The sequence below is a fragment of the Poecilia reticulata genome, linkage group LG18, assembly GCF_000633615.1.
Source record: "Poecilia reticulata strain Guanapo linkage group LG18, Guppy_female_1.0+MT, whole genome shotgun sequence".
Classification (NCBI taxonomy): domain Eukaryota; kingdom Metazoa; phylum Chordata; class Actinopteri; order Cyprinodontiformes; family Poeciliidae; genus Poecilia; species Poecilia reticulata.
In genome coordinates, this window is record NC_024348.1 from 14,777,974 (window position 1) to 14,803,157 (window position 25,184).

General features: G+C 37.6%; 1 protein-coding gene across 5 annotated transcripts in view; it reads right to left on the reverse strand.

Annotated features, from left to right (window-relative positions):
- Window positions 1–16,814, reverse strand: part of abca4a (ATP-binding cassette, sub-family A (ABC1), member 4a) — a 60,649-nt gene extending 43,835 nt beyond the window's left edge. The window contains exons 1-2 of one of the 5 annotated variants that reach the window (XM_017310259.1): window positions 16,734–16,814; window positions 6,622–6,714 (exon numbers count right to left, since the gene is read on the reverse strand). The gene's annotated coding sequence lies outside the window, so the exon portion shown is untranslated. Of the gene's footprint in view, window positions 1–6,578; window positions 6,715–10,924; window positions 11,004–16,733 lie in introns of those variants that run through there. The other 4 variants (XM_017310257.1, XM_017310258.1, XM_017310261.1 and 1 more) reach the window with 4 other exon arrangements.
- Window positions 16,815–25,184: the final 8,370 nt, after the last annotated feature.

Sequence of the window (25,184 nt, forward strand, 5' to 3'; positions counted from 1 at the left end):
TGGGGCCCCGGTGACCCGCGTCCGGGCGAGGGAAAACGCAGTCCAAAGTTCGTATTCATCATAGGGGTCTTCGGGCTGCACTTTGTCTGGTTCCTCACCTAGGACCTGTTTGCCTTGGGTGACCCTACCAGGGGCATAAAGCCCCAGRCAGYATAGCTCCTAGGATCATTGGGACACTCAAACCCCTCCACCACGATAAGGTGGCAGCCCAAGGAGAGGAATACGGTTAAAAATTACAAAGTTAATAAGTAGAAAAGGAGTTTGCTCTGTAGAGACAGAGTTGCAAGAATGAAGTAAACTAAATACACAAAAATAAAGGCCATCTGAAATCCAAGGGATCTGACAAGACTATGTTGAAGATTTTCACCCTGAATTAAGGTTACTAATGCTAAAACACCAGAGGAAAAGTTACATGTGTGAGAGAGTTGTTGTGCTCAGCTTTTACTGGCAAAGTTGGAGCAATTCTTATTATTTCCCTTAAGACATTTCCAGAAAAAGCCTTTTCCATTTTTTTTATTTAAAAGTACAAATAATGACAAAATTCTCAATAAGACAATTCTTACATAAATTTCTGCATATGCAGATTTCCCATTTTAGCTTTTGAACAGTAATCAAGTTAATTGCTGAAGTTTAGATGAAACACAGGGCTTATTGGTTAAAGAACCCAGTTAAACATGGGACTTTTTTCCTCACCTGTGCGTGATTTTAATCTATGATCAATGGGTTCGTCTGCCCGGTCACAGTCAGACGTTGGCACCTGCTGCTGCTCTCGCATGGAGAACCACAGGAACAACAGCTCCAACCCGGTTCTCTGCCTGCATATTGATGGGGCTCGAATCTGCCCTGGTATAATCTGCAGTACTTGCTTTTGCCCTCTTTAACTTACACTAGCTGTGTCATTTTAAAGGACGCCAACGTTTAGTACTGTGAAAATTACATATGGAATCTGTCAAAAAGCAAAAGTAAGGCAGGTGTACATTTGAAGAACATTTGACGTCAAGCATAAATTGTGTGTAACACCCATTAAAATAAATACACAGTAATTTAGCCAATCTTGGTCCCTCGTTTATTGGATGCTTCTGAAGGCACGGTTAAAATTAAACTGTTATATTGAAAAGGCTGTAACTTGTCAATACGTTCCTCCTAGTAGATGATACTCCCTGCGTTTCTGCCATGTTGAAACATATCCAAATTCATGTCATCACCAGTTTATGTGAACACTACAAAGTTTTAAAGTGTGAGAACATGTTAAGAATATCCTGACAAGAAACCATCTGATAACTAAAACTAAATTGGAATTGTTTGATTTAATCAATATGTGGTTTTTAAGGATATTTACGTGAGAAATATCGGGGGGAAAAAATTGAGCATTTTGTAGAGCCACCTTTAGCCACAGTTTCAATTCTCTACCAGATTCAGACATCTAGAGACAAAAATTGTTGCCAATTTTTTTCAAAATAGCTCAAGTTCAGTCAGACAAGATGCAGAACATATATTTTCTGTTTTAAGCGAAGATTCTAAATTTAGTTGATCTCTAAATCTTTGCAGCTTTACATTTACAATAATTTTCCTTTTCAAGAGTCCAATCTATGGCACATTTTCGTCAACTTAAGCCTTATTTGGAGGAGCCCAAATCTGTTCTGGGTGGTTACAATGTATTTTCTCTAGGTGAAATCAGAATAAAGGTCAATACAAATCCAAAGCATACATTTGAGATTTTTATTTGTACAAACTTTAGTCTCATAAGTCATTATGTACCTTTTTATTATTTCACAGTTATGTACTTCCTTGTGTTATCACAAAAAGACACATTAAAAGATATTGAAGTTTGTGGTTGTGAAGGGACAAAATATGAAAAATTCAATAGAGATGAATACAAAACAAATACAAGATGCTTCAACATGGCAGAAGACCATTTATTTTTCTGACAATCTATTTGCTCTAAAGCTCCATTTCATATTGACTGCTCGTGACTTCTCCGCAAACCTCATAAACAACAAAGTCCAATTGTCCCTTTTAATCTCTCTAGCCTTAAATATTAATATTTATTCATTGAACTTTTAATTTGCCTCCTGGCAAATGTTTATTGATGTTGGTATTCAAAATACACTTACCTCAAGCTCATTTCATGTCGCAATGCTTTTACGTTGCGTATTTGTTTAATGGCTTTAAGTGGCCTTCTATATAGATCCATCAATCCTTTTTCATCATTTTACAGCTCAGTAATGAAAGAGTGAACTAGAGCTGAGCTATACTGACTTAATAGGAGCTTTTAGCAGCCCGTATACTGTCCATTTCATTTTGTAGTGCTGGGTAAGAAGTTTATGTCCTTGGCATTTCCAGAAGTCAACAACCCGTAAGCTTGGGCCTCGAGTCACAGTGCCGGTCAGTCCACTGATGGGGAACATGACTTCGGTTGTGAAAACACAAAATCTTTTTTTTTATTTTTTACCTGGTTTAATACATTTTTCTAAGCGCCTAATTATCACCTACTGTGATGAAGTGTTCCGGTAAAATTAATCTCTGCTTCTCCACTTGAGCAATATGTGCCGATTAGAAGTTTTCTTCAGGGCGAAACGATCACACAAGCAAGAACATTTTAACTTTAAAAGGAAGTTTGAATTTCTTGTGGGGTTTCTCAAATTTATGCAACTGATGTGGCTAAATATTATTCTTACATGCCACTGCTTTTAATCATAGTTTAAGCTTTATCAGCAATTTCTTTTTAATTGTTGGAAAGCCAAAATGACACAAGGGATAAACAAATGAGAAAACACTTAAAATTTCATAGGTTGATGTGGCATTTTCTGGAAGGTATGTATGTATACGTATCTAAACAAAACTAAATGATTTTATGCTCCAAGATGAATGTGCTTCAGAGGGATGCGTTCAAAATCTCTGACTGGAGATAGCGATTTATACACATAAACAATATGCGAAACTAGGTAAGGTAATTATATAGTACATTTTAAACAATAGCATCGCTTATTGTTTGGGAGTTGCACTGGACTGCTTTATTTTCTTCTGAATGTTCCAGTTGTGTCCACGGCTTTGTGTGTCCACTTTCACTGAAGCTACCAATAATGTGAAAGAGTGACCAAATTATTCCTTCAGCGAGCAAAAAAGAATGATGATTGCGTATCGATTACTTTCTATTGAACCAATCAGTGGAGGAGCTTGCGTCTGCGATGTCTCTGGAGATAACGCAGGCCATTTTCTGCTTCTCTGAGTGAACGTTGAAATCAGAAAGGATGATGAGATCACTGGATGTTGGGCTCTAAAGCCTTATTAAAACAACAAATGGTGCCATGCATTAGAGGCTGTTTAAACAGAGGAGAGTGGCGCGACATCAATATACAAAAGCGGTGGCGTTTTGGGGGGAAAGCGATCGTTCACGACAAATGGACGCAAACGTCCGAGGCTCGAACAAAGAGAGGCTTGATTAATGCCCCTGGTTTGTGTCTCAGAGAAACTCAAGTCCTGTTTTGCGGAAATAAATAGCAGTGTTTGGGTACATTGTGAGCTGCGACTGATTCAGCGAGACAAAAATAAAGGCTTTTTGTGTCTTATTCGTGGCCTGTTTTTTCATCTTCCCCCCTGCTTCAAAAACATTATTTTATGTTCATGTTTTTGTGTTGAGCCTCGTTTGAATACCTAGTCATATCAAAAGAAATTACTCCTAAAAGAAGTTGTAAAAAAATAAAGAAGTGTGAAAACCAGTCGTCCTTTCAGATTATTACTTGAAACATGAATGTATTGTTTTTTTTGTTTTTTTTTTCTTATTATTATTGTTGGACATGAAAAGCTGCCACCGGCAGACAGAGTTATTCTAATTACTGAACATGAAGGAATTCTAATAAGGAAATGCATTAGACGTCCCTACTTTCTACACTGTTTACAGCTTCAAACTTTATCATATTGTAAAGCCTTCAAAATGAATTAGTGTTTTAATTTGGTGAGTACTGTGCTATGACCACTGTTTATGGGCCCATGTCAAGGAAAAATGGCAGAGTGCTAATGGCAGGCCATGTTCTCAGAGGAAACACCAACTTGGACAGAAATGGCCATGTATTACTGTCAATTAGTACAACTGCCAAATGAGCTGTTAACATGCATCTTTCTGCTTTTTAGAGGTGAGGCAAAGGTAGGATGTTGTCTTACATTATGTGCAGTACTTAACCTTTGCGTTTCTACATGCACAAGTTCAAGAGGTTGTTTTAGGTTTTTATTAAAACGAGCTTCCGTGGACTTATTCTGATAAGTGTCTTGCCTTCATAAATAACTTTCCGAATGACCTCGGTTTGAAGAACAGAACTTTAGCTCGACTCTACGATCAGAATTAGAGCCTACTAAAAGAACGTCTACAAATATATTTTTTACTGAGCCAGACAAAATCAAGCATAATTTTCGCAAGTATAGCCTACAGCCTATAGCCTGCAGTGCAGTCAATGCAAAGTAATGTAAATTAACAGAGTTAGTTAACACTCCCAGAAAACTAGTCAGATTTAGACACAATACTTTTGAAAGCTTGAGGCCTGTTTTCTCTCTAATCTTTGTAGAGTGCCAACATTTTAACATTTTCTTCATTTATGTGCTTAGCTTGTTGTGCTCCCGACTCTCTCTCCAGGCGACGATACGTGAACAAAATGCTACAAGAAAGTCTCTAGAAATCCAAAAGTTTACTTTGCTACCAACTACAAGAGAATGCATGAGTCTACAATTAAAGAGAGACTACATAAAGTTTAACGTCTGTGCAAGGAGCTAATCTTTGAATACAGGCAGTGACCAGGACATCTGGAACAATGTTTGTTGGTCAAATAAATCAAAAATCCAATTACTTGAGCACCAAAAGCAATGGAGTCGTTTGGCACAAAACAAAATACAATTTCCAAACGTATTAAGATCGAGGCAATAGTAAAGAATAGACCTGAAGGTGTCATAGTTTGGGGACACTTTGTTGCAGCAGTACATGGCCTGCTAATCATTGTAAAACCCACTACAAACTCTATCATGCAACAGAAGGTGCTTAAGGAAAATGTGTGTTCATCTGGAAAGAACATAAAGAGCAAATCTGAACTTTGCAATGTGTAAATGACCAAAAACATACCAATAAATCCAAAGAAGGACTGGCACAGAATAGAGAAACAGAAAGATCTGGGTCGAATCAATGCAGGCAAATAAAAATCTAGGCTAATTTGATTAAAAATATATATATATCTTGAGTTTTAAGCCACAAGAGATATAATTTGAACCATTTTACTTGCCTAACACAAAAGTAAGCGAAGAGTAATGGTTATAAATAAATCTCTCATATTTCTCATAACCTAAATTATTTTCAACTTTATTTCCTGGAAGTCTGAGATCAACTGTCCTAAAAAAAAACTCCACAAAAAACTCCAAATGGCATTTCATTCAAATTTAAACCATCACTTTAATGATGTGAAAGGAGCGTGAAACATGTGTTTATATCCAAGACTGAAATAAATGAAATACTGTTTCAATTCCAACAACTATTTAAACAACTTCAAGACAGGCAAGAGTGCTCAACTTAAAAAAAAAAGTCATATTTTGCCTGTCAAATATTTTAGTAGCCTTTTGACAAATCTTTACATGGAAAAATACCAGGGCAAACATCAGGTAGTTATGGAAAATGCACCTCCTAATTTCAGGAAGACAGATTTTAGTGCATTTATTGAAGACACTTTCCAAGTAGAGAGTGCTCGAATTAAAAAGAGAGTATTTGACATATTATTGTCTAATGTTCTCCAGGAAGCAAGTTTCTTAATGATGTGTAAAATTAATTTATCTTGGCTCACAGACATCAAGAAATTATAAAACACACTCATTAGGAAGTAATTAATAATTAGTCAAATACAAAATTATAATCTCTTAATGATTTCCACAAGCATTTAAAACACTGTTTTAGTGTGGTGTAATTATGACAAGTTCTATGAAGATATCAGAAGATAATATCCTGCTGCCTGCAGACCAACTGACTGACTGTTGTAAAGTTTTTTAGGATTAGTCTGAAGAATTATAAAAAACACCCAAGACTGGGATTTTGGAAACAGAAGTTAGAAATGTTTGACAAAAAAAAAGAAAAAAGAAAGCAGCACAGAAAACAGTGAGATATACCGAGACCATTACATTAACTTTAGTGTTATTCCTCTAGCAACTGCAAAAGTGGATCAACATTTTACTGAACTGTAAAATCGTACTGTGCATTTCACAATCAGGTCTGCGAAAAATTATATTGAATAAAAGTATTTGCTTAGTCATTAGAATACTTCAGGATTAACATGAAATATTATTCACATAAGTCAAAGCATTTATATCATCGTGGTATGCTGACTAAGTGCCAGAGGAAATCAAAGGGAAAAAAAAGAAAAGAAAAAGAAAACAACCTTTAGATCCAGGGCAACCAAGTTTGATAGCAAATCAGCGGTTAACTCGTACCATCTCCCACATTCACAATGTTTGAGTGTAACAGGACCTGTTCAGATGGCAAAGAACTTATCTCGGTGTGATGCTGCAGCCCTCAGCTCTAAAGCTGGGATTACAGGGAAATTGAGTTGTACCTTTTCATGCCGTATTTGAGAACAAGAGGTTTCTGTGATTCACCTCGCCGCATGAGAGAAACGTCGATAGAAGGTGGATAAACTGGCTCGAGGACGTCTGCAGGAGCTGCCTTGGTCTCTTAATAAGGACCCGTGCCTAAGAGATGACAGAACAGAGCTCTGCTGTGTTTTCCAGCACAATGCTTTGGTTTACAGAGAATTACACGTGCTGTTAAAATGAATCGTTTACATACACCAAGTGGAGAGACGCGTCAACTTTTCTTTTCCTCACTGACTAATATTTGTATGAAATCAGACTACAAGTTTTCTGTTGTACATCACTCAGAACTACTAGAATCAATTCTGTTGCTACATGCCAGACACACATTTTCTTTTTTTTAAACTTTCATCATATTAAGAAGATTGCACACATTTCCTGTACTTTTTGGTGGAACTGCCTCAAATGTTATGAGTCAAGTCATACATTTTTTGGTTTCTGTCTGCAGGCTTCTCACAGCAGTTTGCCAGAAATTTGGCTTCCCCCCCTTGATAGAAATGTGAAATGAGACTCTTCTAGATGCAACTTTCTCCAACACACCTGATTCATATGAATGGCTTGCTATTCCTTTGGTCTCTGAGAAACGTGAAGGCATGTTGAAGAGGTAGGTCAGTCATTTGATTCAACTGAGAGGAGATGCATAACACTTCAAAATCTTGATTAAAATTTTAGAAAACAATGTATCATTTACAACAACAAAAAAGTATTTTTGTTGATCCGTCATAAAATCTCATTAGAATACTTTGAGGTTTTTCATTGCCATGCGACAGAATGTGAGAGAAATCATAAGAGACGTGAATACTAATTATGCAAACTTTACTCAAAAGGGACTGTAATCCACCACAAATACATAAAAAACAAAACAGCAGACATCCCATAACTATTAGAACAGGTCTGCTTGTCCGAGCGTTTCTCGCCTTTCAAAGAGTAAGGCTCCGGGCGACAGAGATTTTCTGAACGTTCTGACCTTGGGATTTACACTTGATCCCAAAATGATCTCTGTTCAAAGTCTGATTGACATTTAAAAAAAAAAAAAAAGGTTCATTGATCTACTTGGGTTATTTCCTCTAACATGACACACAGCAGGAAGTTAACTGGAAGCTAAGAGTTAAATTAGGCTGCATAAGCTGACTAAAAGCCTCTGTGCTACAAGTTAAGATGACAGATGATGATGAGTAGCTTAAGAACAACATACAACACGAGCACATAGGAATTTCATATATTTAGAACTCGTCGGTTCTTGTATGCAGTTTACAAATTAAGGGATGCGTTGTGGGATTCCGTCTGACTGGACAGTGTGGCATTGGGTTATACAAATTATGACATTTCTCTGCAGCTCTTTTCTTGCCAATGATGACATTTTAGAGCAAAATATTTTCTGCTGTTTTGCAGTCCTTAGCCACATTCAAACAGCCTTTTTATTAAATAAAAAGACAACTTTGGAGGTGGAGAATGACCAAGGATGACGCAGTGGCCCGCTTTGTTCTGCTCTTTGCATGTCTGCTGATACTTTCAATGCAGCCCTTATTATTTTTCTTGATCTATTTTCACTTAATGATCTCTGGGTCAGTTCACCCAGTTTGTCCCACCTTTCCTCCACTTAATTCTGAAAGCGATGCATTTCAGAGTACCATTCATCACAAATTTCTTGATTTCTCTTTGTAATTTTGCAGACTGGGTGAATTTTGCAGATGGATAATCATAAAAGTAATCACTTTTCCCTCATTGCTTCATTATCTGTATCGTCTTGTGTCAAGTTTATAATGAACCATATTTCCATTAGCTTGTGGTAAATGTCTTGTAAAATGTGGGATTACTTATAATATTTAAGAGACAAATAAACACCCGCTACAAGCAAACATGGAATTACGACCTCTAATATGTCACACCTTGAAAGCAGACTGGCTGCAGTGGCAGAAAACCTCACAGACATACTACACTGCTCAAAAAAAATAAAGGGAACACTTTAACATTTAAGTGAACACTGAAGTGTTCCCTTTATTTTTTTGAGCAGTATACATACCCTCAACTGCGAACAGGGAAAAGCACGTTGTCTGGCCTGATGAGTCTTCGTTTCAGGTGCAAAATTCAAGTGCTTGGATCAAAATTTGGTGCAAACAACATGGACGCATGGATCCAGTCCGTCTAATGTTAGCAGCGAAAAGGCTAATGGAGCATGTCACAAAGCTCAAATCATCTCAGTCTGGTCTCTTAAACAAGACAATAAGTCCACTGGCCTCCACGGTCACTAAATCTTAATCCAATACGGCACCTTTGGGACGAGACACAGCAGGAGATTCAACTGTGTGACGCCAATTATGCCCATGTGGATCAGGACCTCTAGTAAAAAATTTGTGGCACCTTGTTGAACTGATTGTAAGAAATTCCGAAGAAATGTACAATATGTGGCTCAAGTGTTGATTGACTAAATACAGTGAGGATGTCTCAGAAAACGGTAATATAACAGATATTTCTAATCGCTCTTTTGGTGGAAATTGCAACTTTCAAACATACTGCTTCCCATTTGTGGATTATGTCGGAACTACACATTTAATTAAGTGACGTGCTTACATAATTTAAAGGTAATGGATTTGTAAGAGAAAATCTTTGCAAAGATCTATTAAATCTGCCTGCAGGCGTTTTGAATTTCTAAATTAAAGATGTGTGTCCTCTCTGACTTCTAATAACACCAACGTACATAGAGGAGACATACACCAGCCGTTTGGCCTTGCTAGAATGCCGTTTTCAAATTCGGATCCACCCTTCAACCACATTTTGTTTTCACTGTTCTATGGCTTGAGAAAAAAATTTAAATATTTAGCCCTGCCACTCTTCTTCTGTTGGATATGTCAGCCTCTGTTGTTTGTGCCATGAACTAATGTCAAACCTATTTTGCTTGTGGGGGATTTCCTGAAGCATGAGCAACACAATGGCTTTTTGGGGATCACGGTGTCCATGGGAAGAGTTCAAAAACAATTACGCTTCATCTGTGCTTTAAATGTTTAGTGGTGTTGGGACTTAGGTCAAAAATGGAAGAATTGATTTGTATGTTTTAATGCATCCACACTAATTAAAAATAATAACGAATGGTGAGTAGATTCATGTCCTAAACGCGTGTTACATTACCAATAATAGGTTGCATCAGTAAAGAGCAGGGCTTCCAACTAAACTGGAATCCATAAATGTATTTTTCCATGTGCATCTAAGTGACGGAAGAAAAATAAGTGCAATCTTAAGACCTGAGAACTGACAGGCTGAAAGGACAAGGAGCGAAATTATAGGACAAACACAATGACAACCAGTTTGGCGAAACGATCGCCGTCTGGCAGCAATACAATATTTCACTGAGGGAGAAGAACTTTACATGAAATGTCAGTGCAAACATTGACCGTGACAGGCTGACCATTGAGGGAATCCATTACTGGGCTCTGATAATGGTGCCATGCATGGTGTCCTCAGAATCTGTCTGATGCTCTCTTGGTAGCCTCGGGGGAGGTGGGGAGGAGGGTAGATCACTCTGAATGATGTAAGCGATGAGTGTGAAGATGTATAACTGTTCGCGGAGCCGAGCCTGAGCCACACAGCAAGCGCACCGAGTCTTAACACGCCGTGTGTCAGTCACCGATAAACGTCATCGTAGTATGGTGTGATGCCATTTGGGTGTCACTCCTTTAATCATCTTAGGAAAGATCTTTTTTTTTATGATATATTGTTAAATGCAAAGTAAAAATGCCTTCATTCCAGCATGGTGAATTCACTATAAATACAAAAACAGGGGGGAAAAAAAGTACATAATGATATTTATGCCACACAGATGCACGAGGACCTGCCTGCTCCTCTTTAATCAGAAGCATGGAAAACCTTCAGGTTTCCAGAGATGTGTGGCGACTAAAGAGCAACAGCTGGGAATACGGAAAGCTAAAAGGCTCACAATAAATGGGCTTTGTGAAGCTTAGTGGAATTCAATAAATTCAATAATTCAATAAATGCTGTCAAAAGTGCAATCATGTTTGTAGGAACAACATGATTTTCAAATAATGACAAATCATGTGTGCTGCGAGTATTTCATTTAGATTAACTGTTCAAGAGAAATTACTCCATTTGACTCTATCTTCTATTTTGCATCAAGATGAAGGACAAATAAACTAAAAAAATGACATTAATTTTTTTTTTCTTTTACTTCTTCAGGCTTAATAGTTTTCTTTACCCTGTAGAGTACTGTTTAGTCGTGTTTTTTTATTTGAAATTACCCAAATGCTGAACAAAATTGTGAATGAAATGGAGAAATGTGATAAAATAAACAACTTACAGGCAAACAAGTAGTGAAGGCAAGACAAGGAACCAAATAGTAAGCGTAACAGAAGGATCCAGTAATGACAAATGAAAACCGATGAGCATACATACTGAGACGAGGGTGGAAATGACAAAGCAACCAAGAGAAGTAATCAGAGGCGAATGGGGAACAGCTGATTCAGAATATCAGGTGATGGGGAACAGCTGCGAAGGGGAGCGCAATGAAATGAGAAAGAATTGTGAAGAAAAAACCTAAAAGAAAAACAGGAAAACAGTAATTTAAGATTGAAATTCTAAAAGCCCAAAGAACATAACACAAGACCTACAGAATGTAAATAAACAACAAGGAAATGATCAGAATACAAACAATGGGACATGCTTAGTTTAAAATGGCAGGATTATCCCTTTAAAACGTTGACGTTTGAACGATCCAACCATAAGCTTCACTATGCGTTCTTGTGATTTCTCTGATAGACTGACACTGCGTACGGCTGATCATGAAGAGAGAGAAATTAACTCACTCATGACATTACAATTGGAAACCCGAGTAGCTTGGTTTTCTTTCTTGCCGTGGGGGAAAATTTGAAGAAAAAAAAAAAACTGGACAGTAAGGAAACTGAACTAAAGTCTCAAAGCAGACGTCTGCGGTTTTGGGGGAATTAAGGTTCAATACAAGTTTCTTTCTTTATTTATGTTGCACACTTGTGGTATTTGCTAGCACTGCTAAAAAAAAAAGAAAAAAAAAACGTAGTGAATTTACCAGCACAGAAATCGTGCAAAAGTGAAACTAGCATTCACGAAAGGCACTCGCGTTTTTTGATGAATCGTGCCCTTAATGAGAACGTCTTAAAGTAAATGTGAAGTGGGCCTTGGCAAATTTTGCAACTGCGGACAACTTCCAGCTGCCATAGAATGAGAGAGGTATTTCTATGCAGGGAACAAGAGACCTGATTAGCACTTTTGTTTAGCTCAGTCATTTTGGTGCAGAGGTAGTTAATGCAGATGAATCGGCATCAAGCTTTATTGGTACATGAAATTATTAATCACCCATAAATCCTTGTCGCCCCTGCCGTTTCCTTCTGCCGCTCTACCATTACTATTCGACATAGCAAAGTTTTTTTGACAGCCACAGATATTTTCTAGAACACAAAGCTTAAGCACTTCGAAATGGAAGAGAACAACATCCAGCAAGGAATGAGAAGAACTGAGGGGAAAATAATGAAACACAAAGGAGAGAATACCAGAATGTTGTGGAGAAAGGGCATAAACCCCCCCAAAAAAACAAAATAGAGAAGACATCTTTGGATGTGTCTTGGATAAAAGAAGAAATTGAGTGTGAAGGGGCTGTGAAAACATCTGAAAATTTTCGGACTGAGCTGCCACACAAATCCATTTTACTCCCAAAGCAAAACAGCCATTTTAGAATAAAAGACTTTCCATTCCTGCACATTTTCTTGTCACGGACGGTTGGAGAGACCAGCAACCAATACATTGTAAAGTGCCACAGGAAGCTCGGATGAGGAGGGTTAATGAACCCACCTTTTCCATCATCCCAGTGGGCGTTTTTTTTTTTTTTTATGGAAGGAGAAATTAATTACTTGTGACAAATACACCAGTGCTCGGATGAGCTGCCATTTCTGCCAGGCAGCCTGTGAAGAAAAACATTTTTCCTCTGCGGTTATATTGGACTCGTCTAATCAGCACCGCGTGCAGAAACTTGTGTCAACACACACAAAAGACATTACAAGAGCTACATCAATAGGCTCCCTTGACAAAAAACATGACAGCACATAAAAAAATGAAAAGTTCACAAGCTCCGACACTGATGGCACGCCGTTTCCACGCTAAAACGTCGAACACACCCTGGCATTATGGCTCCGCTCTCAAGGGGAAAAGCCACGTGAAATGACAGACTTTCTCCTTTTTGAGCTCAGCACTCGACAACTTCTACGCCTTGAGCAGGCGGTGCTTGAGCTTTTCTTTTTCTTCCTTTTGCAGTGCAGGCGAGACGCTTGGAAATGGTAATGAAATAATTTGCCTCAGAACAAGCGCCGCTATGATTAAAATGACATGTTTCAGCGTACCCACGTCAGTAGCATATTGACCCCATTAATCATGCAGCTAAACGCAGTTTCCTTTTCCACATTGGCCAGTTTGATGAACTGTTTATTGGCTTCCTGCGTCGCTGCCGCACGAGGGTCTGAACCAGAACTATTAGGCTAATAAAGAATGCAGAGTTTTAATAATTAAGATCACGCTGGCTGATGATTGCATTCGTGGTTTGCAGCACACGCCTCGGAGACATGAAGTCGCATATAAACGAGTTATTAGTTGTTTGGAGATCAATAGACATGCAGAGTAGCACCTACAGGCTACAAAAACAGCCATCTAAAAAGAATACCCCATAAAAGACCAAGAAGTGCTCGGCTAAAGCATTCCGACTCTTTCAACCTTCTCAAATTTCCCAAGTAACGGCAACAAATTTCAATGTATTTCATTGGGATTTTGTGCGATGACCAACACAAAGCAACACATATTTATGATGTGGAAGGAAAATAACACATACTTTCCAAAATGCTCAAAATTTTATGGACTAAGCTTGAGCTATTTCGCAAAGAAAAACAAAATCGAGTGTCCAAAGCTGGCAGTGGCATAGCCTTAAAACTGTAATTGCAAATGTTGGTTCTACAAAGTATGAAAGCAGAGTGGCTGTACAAAGTTGCATGACGTCACACTTTTCTGATATCCGCAACAATATTTGGTATCGACATGGCAAAAACATTAAAAACTTCAAAGGGTAGGAATATTTTTCCAAAGCACTGTTTGACCGTCCAACAGACTTTAAATAGAAAGAAAAAAGATAACCATTACCTGACTCAACTAATATAATTTAAACCAGTCAAATGGAGGAATTATTTATTATCAATATCTACATCCATAAACGTTTCACCTTTAATTAATCCGACAGCCAAAAAACAGGAAAAAAATTGAAATGCGTGGAGGAGAAAGAGCGAGGTGCCAATAGGTGAGGAGTTTAACGTGGACCTCAAATCAAAAATAAAGCCGGAAACATAATTGAACAAGGCTTTAGACACTACCGTCAATAAAAAGTGCTGCAGTATCGCAGCAGACAGACAATTAAAAAGCAATCCGTTTGCTCTAATGGTTGCATTTGGTAGAGGAATGATGAATTAGAATTCAATGAAGTTGTACTTATTATAGCTGGATGCTTGCCTTGTAACTCCTTGATGCCGAGCGACCCTGAACTGAGAAACAAATTACTTAGAGTACCAGAGGAATGAATTATTCATGTGTTACTAGATAATAGACACCTTGAACAGAAACTTTCACACAAAAAAAAAAAAACAATCTTTAAAACAACTTGCTCAGGGGCTCAATTATTTCCATCCTGGTTAGTTATAATAAAACCATTAAACAGTCATACTTTGATTAGTGTTGGAAATGATCTGTCTGTTATTTTAGCTCGACTTGAGTGAACATTTATATATGATCAATCAGCTCACCGGACTACCAGCAGCACAGAACGCTGTTTGATTGTAGTTGAAACCAAGAGGAGAAATGCATCTCTCTTTTTTTTTCAGGAAACAATTTGTATTTCAAAACACGCACACAATACAGCACTTCTAATCTTTGGCAGATTAAATTTTAATATCTGATAAGCAGAGGCTGCAGAGTGGTGCAGTGGGTCACGCTATCGCCTTACAGCAAGAAGGTGCTGGGTTCGAATCCCAATCTGGGGTCTTTCTGCATTGAGTTTGCATGTTTTCCTTGTGAATGTGGGGGTTCTCTCTGGGTACTCCAGGTCTCTCACCAAAAAAACCTGTTAACTGGTCTCTGTAATTTATCCCTAGGTGTGCATTAATGGTTGCATATCCCTGCGTTGCCCTCAGATTGAAGCAAACCAAGATTGTGACCTGATGCGTGCGCTATGTCGACTCGACTCCCTTCATCGGCTAGACGCAATGTCGAGGAAACAAAACGGATCTAAAAGTGGTCCGTTAATGTCAAAACTTTGAAGGATGTTTATTTCCTTCCTTCTCTCTCTCATCCTGTGATGAAGGACGATCAGCAGCAAGTGTTGCTTAGCTTGTAGCTTAATTAGGTAGCGCAGTAACGTCTCGCACCGTTATGAGAACCTGTGCTCAAAAAACACAGAGCGAACACGCTGCTTGAATTTATTGTTATGTTCAGCACAGATGGACGTACAACTTCTTCTTMTTCTGTGGTTTATTTGGGGGGAAAATTGTGCACCTCTACACGTGTCTGCTTCTTTTTTGAAATATGCCTGGTTCATTGAAACACGTCATCAACGGATTATTTAATTTTGTTCTTATGTAAACAATGCATTCGAATTACTTAATTCGAACACCAGTGGTGGAGAAAGTACTCAAAGAACGTACTTAAGTAAAAGTACAAATACACAGACAAAAATGTACTCAAGTAAAAGTAAAACTACCACATTGACATTTGTACTTAAGTAAAAGTAAAAAAGTACTGGCTTTTAAAAATACTTAAGTATTAAAAGTAAAAGTACTTGCTGAATGCATTACCTAATCCCTAATACAATATCAGTAAGTGAACCGATTGTATTTCATTTTAATACATTAGAAATGTGCCAGTTTAATGGACAATGCCACAGATAAATCATGTTTTTATTGTGTTTACTCTGTAACATAGTTTAGACTTAGATATGTGATTCTATGYATCATRATTTCAGGGATGGAAACATCTTGTCTCCTGTCCTAACATAGCATGAACTTCACTTTTTTTGCCACTAGTGGCTTTTATTTTTAAAGAAATCCAACAGAAAGGGGATGGAAAGAAGGTGGGTGGGGAGGACATGCAACTGAGGAGCCAGTAGCAGAGTTGTAGTCAAGATCACCTACCCAAGACCAAATCAACACCAGCACCCCGCACTACATGACACAAAAAAATTAAGTTTTACCTATCAAAATTGCTTCTCAAATTGATCTTAAAGATCCACATTCCCATAAAACACCTAGATATTAAATACTTAGAGCTTAAATAAATTTAATCAGTAAAGATCCATCCAGAAGAATCGGATCGTTACTGAATGTCATATGACTTTATTGCACTTTGGTCACAGCGTTGTCCCATAAATGCGACACCTCAGTCTACACCTCCTCACAATAATTCAGAGCATGAGTGACAACTTTTTTTTATAGCAGATGCAACATATGTGTCTCTGTACAGCTAACTTTGCTAGCAACACGTCCACAGATCTTACCTTTCTTTAAGCTTTCCTTCCAAGTGACGTTAAAAGTTGGACGACGTTCCCACCGTCTGTGAAAGTGAAGCGCTGCTGATTTTACATGTCGCCATATCTTATGATTTATGCAGCGCTATTATATTACTGACGATTAGACAGACATTTTCTCCCACTCAGAGGAAACCACTGCGCATTTCTTGGAGCTCCACGTGCGAGTAAAGGTGGAACCGATGGATGACAACAGACACTAAGTCACGTTATTGCTTGGATTTTACGTTGCCACCTTAAGTCCCTGAACTTCACATTTTAACGGAAAAAAAGAGCAACGCGACTTGGATGTAACGAGTAACGCGACAGTTTTGTAGAAATGTAGTGAAGTAGAAAGTACAGATACTTACTGTAAAATGTAGTGGAGTAAAAGTATAAAGTATCCATTATTAAATCTACTTATGTATAGATACATGAAAATTGTACTTAAGTACAGTAGCGAAGTACTTGTACTTCGTTACTTACCACCACTGCCGAACACACATCAATTCTATCAAGAAATTTTGCGCATATAAACATGACTTACTGCCTCCTGTTTGAGGTGCAAATCTCTGCAGTTCCAGCAGACTTTCCTTTGGCCTCCTCTGATTAACACTCTTGTTGTCAGGCTAGAAACCATGACAACCACGACAAGGTTGACAACCATGTCATGGCAGGTTTCCAGTTATAAATATGGATGTATTAAGCATCCAGTAAAATCATGTAATTCCACACAAAAGTCAAAAACAACAACAAAAAAAGTATGAAATAAAAAGAAAACACACATCTGTACGAAGAGATTCCGAAGGCCAGAATACGGCTTTAATTTTATTGCCATGCCATAAAATCCAAAAACAAAAACAAATTCATATGTACAATTTAATCAATCCACTTACCAGTGAGGCGACATCTTGGGAACTGAGCTTAATTGACAGTATATGTGCTGGAATACTAAATAAGCTGTGGCACAGATGTACAGCAGGACATGAATAATTATGAAAACACAGACACAGATGCTCTGGGTGATGTGATGGCAGTAGAAGGCTCTCTTAATTTAATGCAGGCATCATTTGTCCTTTGGGATCTTTGTCTTCACATGAGGACTTGGATTCAAATTCTGGTTATTGCTTTCATAAAGGGATGAAAGCTTGAATTGCTCATATTGTATGTGCATTACAGCTCTGTTTTCTAATTATCAACCAAATTTTCTTTGGCAAAGGACGGAGGACGAGACCTGTGCTGGTCCCAGCCATCAAAAAGCACTAAACTGCACAGTTAGAACACTAAACTAAACCTGGGCTCTTAAAAGTACATAGGCTGTTCACACTAACCTGTCATATCACTGCATTTATTGGTTGTTTTTTTATTCAAAGGTTCCCTTTACTATTTTTCTCCCGTCTTAGTTTTTATTCTTTTCATTTTTACTTACTAGGCTAGTTGAAGCTTAGGTAAAGAATTGTCTTTCTTTTTTTTCTGAAGTTTTTTTATATGAAAGTTAAAGTATTTTGTTAATAAATTGCTGTTTTAGAACGCCACTGCACACATGACCTCCTTCATCTACTGTCCCACATCTCACCCTGCCAGGAATTTATAAAACAATAACTGATGGAGGCTGAGAATGGCTAATTTTATTTTGTTAATCTGCTGGTCCTCTGACTCTTTTTAATTAAAATTACTTACTTTGTTAATAATTTCATAGTCAAACCAGCCAACTGTTTGGCATTTGATTTAAACCCCATGTTCTTGTTTAATTTCGGAACATTGTTTTTTTTTCGTGAAGACTCTTGGTAATATTATCTATAACCTTGATAGTGATTTTTTTTTTTTTGAAGAGCTCATGATTCATTTGGAATACTTTTACCCCATTCCAGAGAATTATCACTGCGTTTTCACAATGTGAAAATACCCAGAACTGCATAAAAAAGTGTACTTTTCAAGCAGCAGGTCGTTTATGCCACAAGGCTGAACTGGAGAGTTTTCGTAGGTCGGCTCTCTTGAGAACAACATTTCCCAACTGCACATAGAAAGATATATAGGTTAGGCTCTGAACTAAGATAGGTCTTGTTAAGCTTTAGTGCCACTGCTCTCAGTTAGATGGAAGAAAGGGGCATGGACGTCATATGTCAGGTTAAAATCTAAGGTCACTGCAGTCAAACAGCAAATGCTAGAGAAACGCAGGAAGAGGAACGTTTGAAGGGATCAAGTGGGGACGGGATCAGCTGCTTGCATGATTTTAAAAAGGAAGAAGACAAAATAAAAACAGATTAAACTTTTTTTTTTTTCTAAGAATGACTATAGAATTATTATACAATGTTTTGCAAGTCTTTATACCCCTTCAACTTTTCTTTTTCTTTTCTTTTTTTTTTTATTTTGTGACATTGCAACACAAACATGTATTTAATTGTGATTTAAAAAAAATAAAAATAGAGAAACAAGCCGTCTGAAAAGTGTGGGATGCATTTGTCTTATGCCCAGAAATAGGACTGAGTGCATCCAATCACTTTTGGCAATTAACTATTTAATAGAGCACAACTTGTCTAGTGATTCAAAATCTTAAACATTTCAGCTGCTCATCGATTGTAGCAGAGGTTTACCAGAGAACATTAGTGAACAAACAGCATCATGAAGATAAAGCAACATAAAAGTCAGTTCACAGGCGATGAAGTGGAGAATGATGATATTGTTTAAAATTTAGTCTATGAAACAATATTAATAGTCAAGAGCTCTGTGGTAACTCTGGAGGAGCAGCAGATATTCACAGCTCAAGTAGGAAAATCTGTTGACATGCAAACTCTATTTGTCTAGTTAAGGGAAGAGCTCTGGTCTGCCATGAACGTTTTGGACAAAAAAACTTTTTGGCCTACATATTAACATTTTTGTGAGGTGATGCTAGCAGTTTAAAAGCTAAACTCATTTGTTAAAATGGTCAAATCATAATCAAGTCCTCATTTGGATTGAGAATCAATAATGTGACTTAAATTATTTTTATAGAGGATCCAGAAGTCCAATATTTTCCTATGTGCAAATCTATGCTGGCATTTAAACCGCTGTACTAATAGATCTGTTAAATAAGCTTTGTTTTTTCTGATGGGCTTGTATTTTGACACTGCTCCTTTCTCTGTTGGGGGCAAAAAAAAAATAGAGCAAACTGAACGTTGCATTTAGAACTAATGCTCTCATGAATAAACAAATGTGCATCTTCTCTGCTGCCCTGTTCGTTCCCAATAAACGTCTTCTACGGTGCATTCCCTCCATCAATCACAGTCAGTGTATTTGTGATTCATCTACTCAGGCAAATTCTGGTAGCTATTAAAAAAAAAAAAAAAGTTGCAGTTAGCATGAATAAATTTATGCTTTAGTCACACCTCTGCTGTATAGGAAAATGAACTTTCTGTAAATACGGCAGGAATATCACTCAGTTTGGCATTTGCACAAGTATACCCCTAAGAGTGACACTCGGTCACATCACAAAGTGTCGCTTTCTCCCTCTCCATCTACAGTTCAAATTTTTTGCGTTAAGGTTTATTGTGAAGCATCCTATCTGTGGTGTATCTATAATTTATGTCTTACAGGATCGTCTCGACACGCAGTGGAAAAGGCCACAGAGCTGATTTTCATCTCAGATGTGATTTCTCGCTCTACCTTGGTGCAACTGTAATAACCACAGAACAGACAAAAGCTGATTCGCAGAGGTCACTTTTATCTGTGTCCTTGTAAAGTGGGCTGTTGGATGGCTTTTGTTTTCTAGTTTGAACATCTGAAGCTTACAGCTGATGAAAATTAACAAGGTTAAAATTTTGCAAGTGGTAATATCTAGTACTGTAAAAAAAAATGGACAGACACACAAAAAAAGCAACCATTTCAAATGTAATAAAAATCTACTAAAATAATTTTCAAACAATTAAAGGGTCAAAATGAAAGATTACATTTTGTTTTACATCTAATGCAGCGCTTTAACAAAGTCCTTGCCTCTTGGATTTCTTTTCATTAGCTTTTTTTTGTCAAACATCTCAAATTTTCAAACCAATTTTCTAATTTAGATTTTGATTTATTAAGAAGAATCCAAACTAACCTTGCCTCAATGCGATTGCTTCCTAGACAAAGGCAGTGAGGAACAACATCAATCATTTATATCAAGCACTTGTTTTTATATCATGACAGAAGCATCTTGGCTGCCCTGTTTTGCAAATTAGTTTCGATTCAGCCACGTTGAAGGGATATTGAGCATAAAATACCTGTTTAGCATCATTCCACAACATCTCCATCACATTAAACCTTGGGCCACAACAAAAGCTTTTTTTTTTCTTCCTTTGAGCTATTCAGATGTAGACTTGCTGGTCATCTTTGGATCATTGTCCTGCTGTGATCCCAACTAAACTTGAGCTTAAGACCACAAACTTATTGTTGGACATTCTCCTTTAGTGTTTTCTACTGGAGTGAACAACCTGTGAGTCCATGAATTACAGGAAGTCATCAAGGTCGTGAAATTGCAGAGCAACACTAGACCATGACACTACCACCATCATAGCTGACTGTAGAATGTCCTTTTTCTAAAATGCTGTGTGACTTTCCCTCTTGATATCACAAGACGAACATTTTCAAAAAAAAAAAGTCTCTCTAGTCCTCAGAATACTGAAACTACAAGAGTTGGGGGAATCATCAAGATCTGTACTTGCAACTGTAAGATGAGCCCATGTGTAATATTTAATTATCGGTGGTTTTAGCCTTCTCTCCCACCCATGGAAGCCATTTTTGCTCGGTCTCCCATTATTGCGTCACAAAATCTGACATTAATTGAGTTAAGTGCTTCAAATGTTGTTCTGGATTCCTTTGTGACCTCCTGGATGAACTCTGAGTAGCTATGGCTAGCCCGCTACTCCTGGAAATGTCAACCTCTCTTTGTGGATGGTGGCCCATCACTGTGGCTTATGGGGTTCCAAATCCTTAGACGTGGCTCTGATTGACGTCCCGTTTCTAATATGTTCCTTAATTCCTCCAAACTGGGGCGTGATGTGTTGCATTTTAAACGTTTTGGATGACTTTATGTTGTCAGACAGGTTCTGATTAAGTGATTTCTTTACAATCAAGTCTTGATGAGCCGAGGGAAATTGAACTTAACATTCCATGGTTAATCACAGTTAATTGAACAATTAACATGGTTGGAAATTACACAGGGCTGAGTTGGTTTGGATGTAGTTTTAGAGACTTGTTTTTAAGAAGACAATTATCTAAAAACTGCATTTTGCATTTACTCAGTGTTAATTAAAATGTATTGATCTGAAACTTCTAAAAGTAAGGGAGCAAATACTTTTTTTCACTGCAGTTTTTAATAAAAGACATGAAAATTTCAACAACAAAAAAAAAAGAAGAAAAAAAACCCCACTGGCAAACACATTGTTATGTATCATACACACAGGCATGCGCACGCACACAAACACACACGCACGCCCATGGCATTTTATTGATTGAGGGATGCCCTTAAAGTAATTGCCTAAAGTCAATCTGGCCAGACAAACTGATTTCTTGCTACATTAAAGGCAAACACAAGTACTCCTTCAGTCACTCGCTGTGAAGTATTAACTTCCAGTTCATTGACATTTTGATACAAAGAAAAGTCCCTCAGATAAAAAAGAGAAAAAGAGTGTTTGTTTGCTGCCATTTGTCTTGTAACTTGCTATCAAGCTGTTGTTCTTTTGTTTTTGGTACTGAGGATAGGGAAGCTGGTCAGAGTGAGTTGGAAGATGGATGGAGCTAATTGCTCCCCGATCCAGAAAGAAAACCTGTTAGAGGCTACAAATGACTTGAGTCATGTTCAGGTTGTCCAACAGCCACATTTCACATCACAATATAAATTGCTCTTGCGGGGCTTTGTCACCGTGCCCTTCTAAAAACGCATATGTATCGAAAAGGAACCAAAGCAATCTATTCTGAAAGTTCAGTTTAGAGATTAGAAAATCCCGCATTCATGAGAATTGTGGATGTGCAAACCTGTTGTTCACATTAAACTACTTAGTTGCTGCACAACAACTTTGACTTATAGCACCTTTCATTGTTTGCTACGCCTTCACAGATTTGAGCTAAGACCCTTACCCTCTGAGCAGCATAGGCAAGCCAACCTTATATGACATTAGTAAATAGAAGGTCATTTGAATTAAACTTTATCTAGCTATAATAGTGAAAAAAAACCAACCCATTTAGCTAAAGAAGAGTCATCCTAAAAAAACGAACTTAGCCATGCTGATTAGCGCCCCAATTAGAAAGCGTCACATTTCACAACTCAATCATTTATACCAAACTGTGCACTGTTACGGGTCTTCACCCTCTATTGACGCTGGCATCAGTATCCAGTGCTATGGAGCTGCAGTGATGAAAACAGATGTGTACAGATTAGTTAGAGCATCCCTTTAGGAGACCTCATTAACGTGAAGGATCACAGCAGTGTCCATTGGAATGTATGACTGGTGCTTTACCTTACAGCTCATATTTGGTTTTATGCTGTAAAATGTTTCCATGTTTGATCAGCCTGTTGAAACTGGCGTCACTGCACATCCCCAGGAAATTTGGAAATTGACTTGGGCATTTTCTCTGGTTTTGCTGTGGAAAAACAAAACCGGAGTTTGAGAAGAAATGTGTGTTTCAAGAATTTGTTCCCTATTTAAAAGTCCAATCATGTGTCATTCGGTTGGTCTGTTCGTCCATCGTGGGATAACCCACCTTGCACTAAATCCAGACAAACAATTACACATTTGCTTTCATTTTGTTACATAATTATGCTGCTTTGTTTGTGTTATGTGCTGAGAATATAATGATTCTGATGGGTTGTTAATGGCGTTAGCATGAAGTATTAACAAGTTAACAAGTACACAACAAGTATTGCGTGTTTTGTTTTTTTTCCATCTTATTTTCAAGTGTTATTCCAAGTCAAAATGTCAAACCAGAACTGGAAGCCTTCAAAGGCTTGTGCAGAAAAGCTGATCATGGGATGTTCCTTTTGTTACGCTAGGTGTTTGTGTATGTAACATGTATGTATATGCAATCGAACAATTTGATCACATCACAATTTTAATAATAAAACCAGGTACTTCTAAATATTGCATTTGTTTCGTTTCTAATTTGGTGAACGTTAATATTTCTAATGTTTCACTGCAATTAAAGCAGCAGTTGGTGTCTTTCACAAAAGAATATACTTTTTACATAGTTGTGAAACCTGTCACTATGTCCTGACAGTAGAATATAAGACAAATACTCTTTGGGGGAAAAATAAAAAAAATCAAGCTCCCCTGGCTCCTTCTGCCATCTGTAGAAACACACCACTTGGTCAGAAACAACCGATCAGAGCCATGCGGAATTTCTTAATGTCAACCATGCACATGTATGTGCTGCTCATACCCTTCTCCCTCACAGCACATCCTGTTGTTCAAGCTCAAGATTATGTTGATTGTATTGCAGCTGTGCTAATGGTGGTGAAGCATCCCGAAATTGCAAAAAAGCTCACCAAGGTGGGTGGGAGGGGTGTGTGTTCAAATGGTCTTACTTGCAGCAGATTTATTTGTGGTTTTTCTTTCAGTAGCAAATGCCAGTATAAAGACTGGAATAGAGATTCCCTGTAGTTGAATTTTAAGAATGATAGAGCTCCGTAGCCGTAGTTTCATGTCAATTTAGCTTAAAATTGTTTTTATGAATATTTTTTTCATCACAATATATTTCTCTGCACAGAGCACTTTACTTGCACCAGCCACTTCTAAAGTTGGGCCCAATCCTACACCATCCAGCAATTGTTTGGTCCAGATTTCATGTAGAAAACCTGGCTGTAATAAACTTTTAAAATTCACACATTTTTATACTGTCTTTACACTTGAAATGTGGGATAAAGATGACAAAAATCTTGAAATTTGCATTTGTAAAAGGGGGTGGGGAGTTTTACAAAAAAAAGTGCCAAAACAAAGCGAAACACAGGGAGTGCAAGTTTTGTTTTAACAGCCTCATCTTGATTTTCAGTAGGCGTGTTTTAAAGGTGCACTGATTACAGCCAAGCAAAGATCAAGAGATTAAAGGGTCATTGAGATTTTTCACATTTTTGTTGTTTTGGTAGGCAGCATGAAGAACATTTCTCCTGTAAAAAAAAACAAAAAAAACTCACAGAGGGAATAGCTGGTGTTTCAGCGTGCACAGAAAAACAGAATGAAAGAACAGAAAGAAAGTATTATATGATGCTGGTCGAGCATCTGGGAGCAGCCACCAACTCTGCCGTGACACATCCAATCACCATATCCAATCTACAATATGCTGATTCTATCATAATAAAGAAAATTGGCTCAATCCCCAAGGAGAAGGGTCCTAATAGAAAATAATTCTGCCCTTGAAAACACTCCGGGCCTGTCTTTGATTAGATGATGCTATCTTTGTTTAGACTTGAGCATCTGGGACAGGACCATGTGTTCATATATTTAATTAAAATACCATTGGCTACACTGACAAAGGGTACTTATCTCATCAAAGTGTTCACCCCAGATTTTTTTTTCTTCTCTTAATTCAAAAGATTATCTTTGCTGATTGGCCATAGAGGTGGGATGGATGGGGGCAATATATAAAATCTATTAGTCCGTCTGGCATCCACCTTGACTGAGAGCCAGATTTCATCATGCCATCTGGATTGGAGACAAAACCGTTTCACCTTTATTGCTGCACATATTTTTCTAAATCATTCATCCGGAGGGGACTAAGGACTGAACTACATGTGTTTGTTAAAATGTTGCAGTGACATTTTTATGGTCCACTCCCTATAAGCTATGCTGGGTTTGCCACTACAATAAACCTAACCTTTAACTGAAGCATCATTCAGTATAAACTGTATTAACCAAGAAACATCTGTCAAAAAAATTTGGTGCATATATACAGGTCCTTCTCAAAAAATTAGCATATTGTGATAAAGTTCATTATTTTCCATAAAGTAATGATAAAAATTAAACTGTCATATATTTTAGATTTATTGCACACC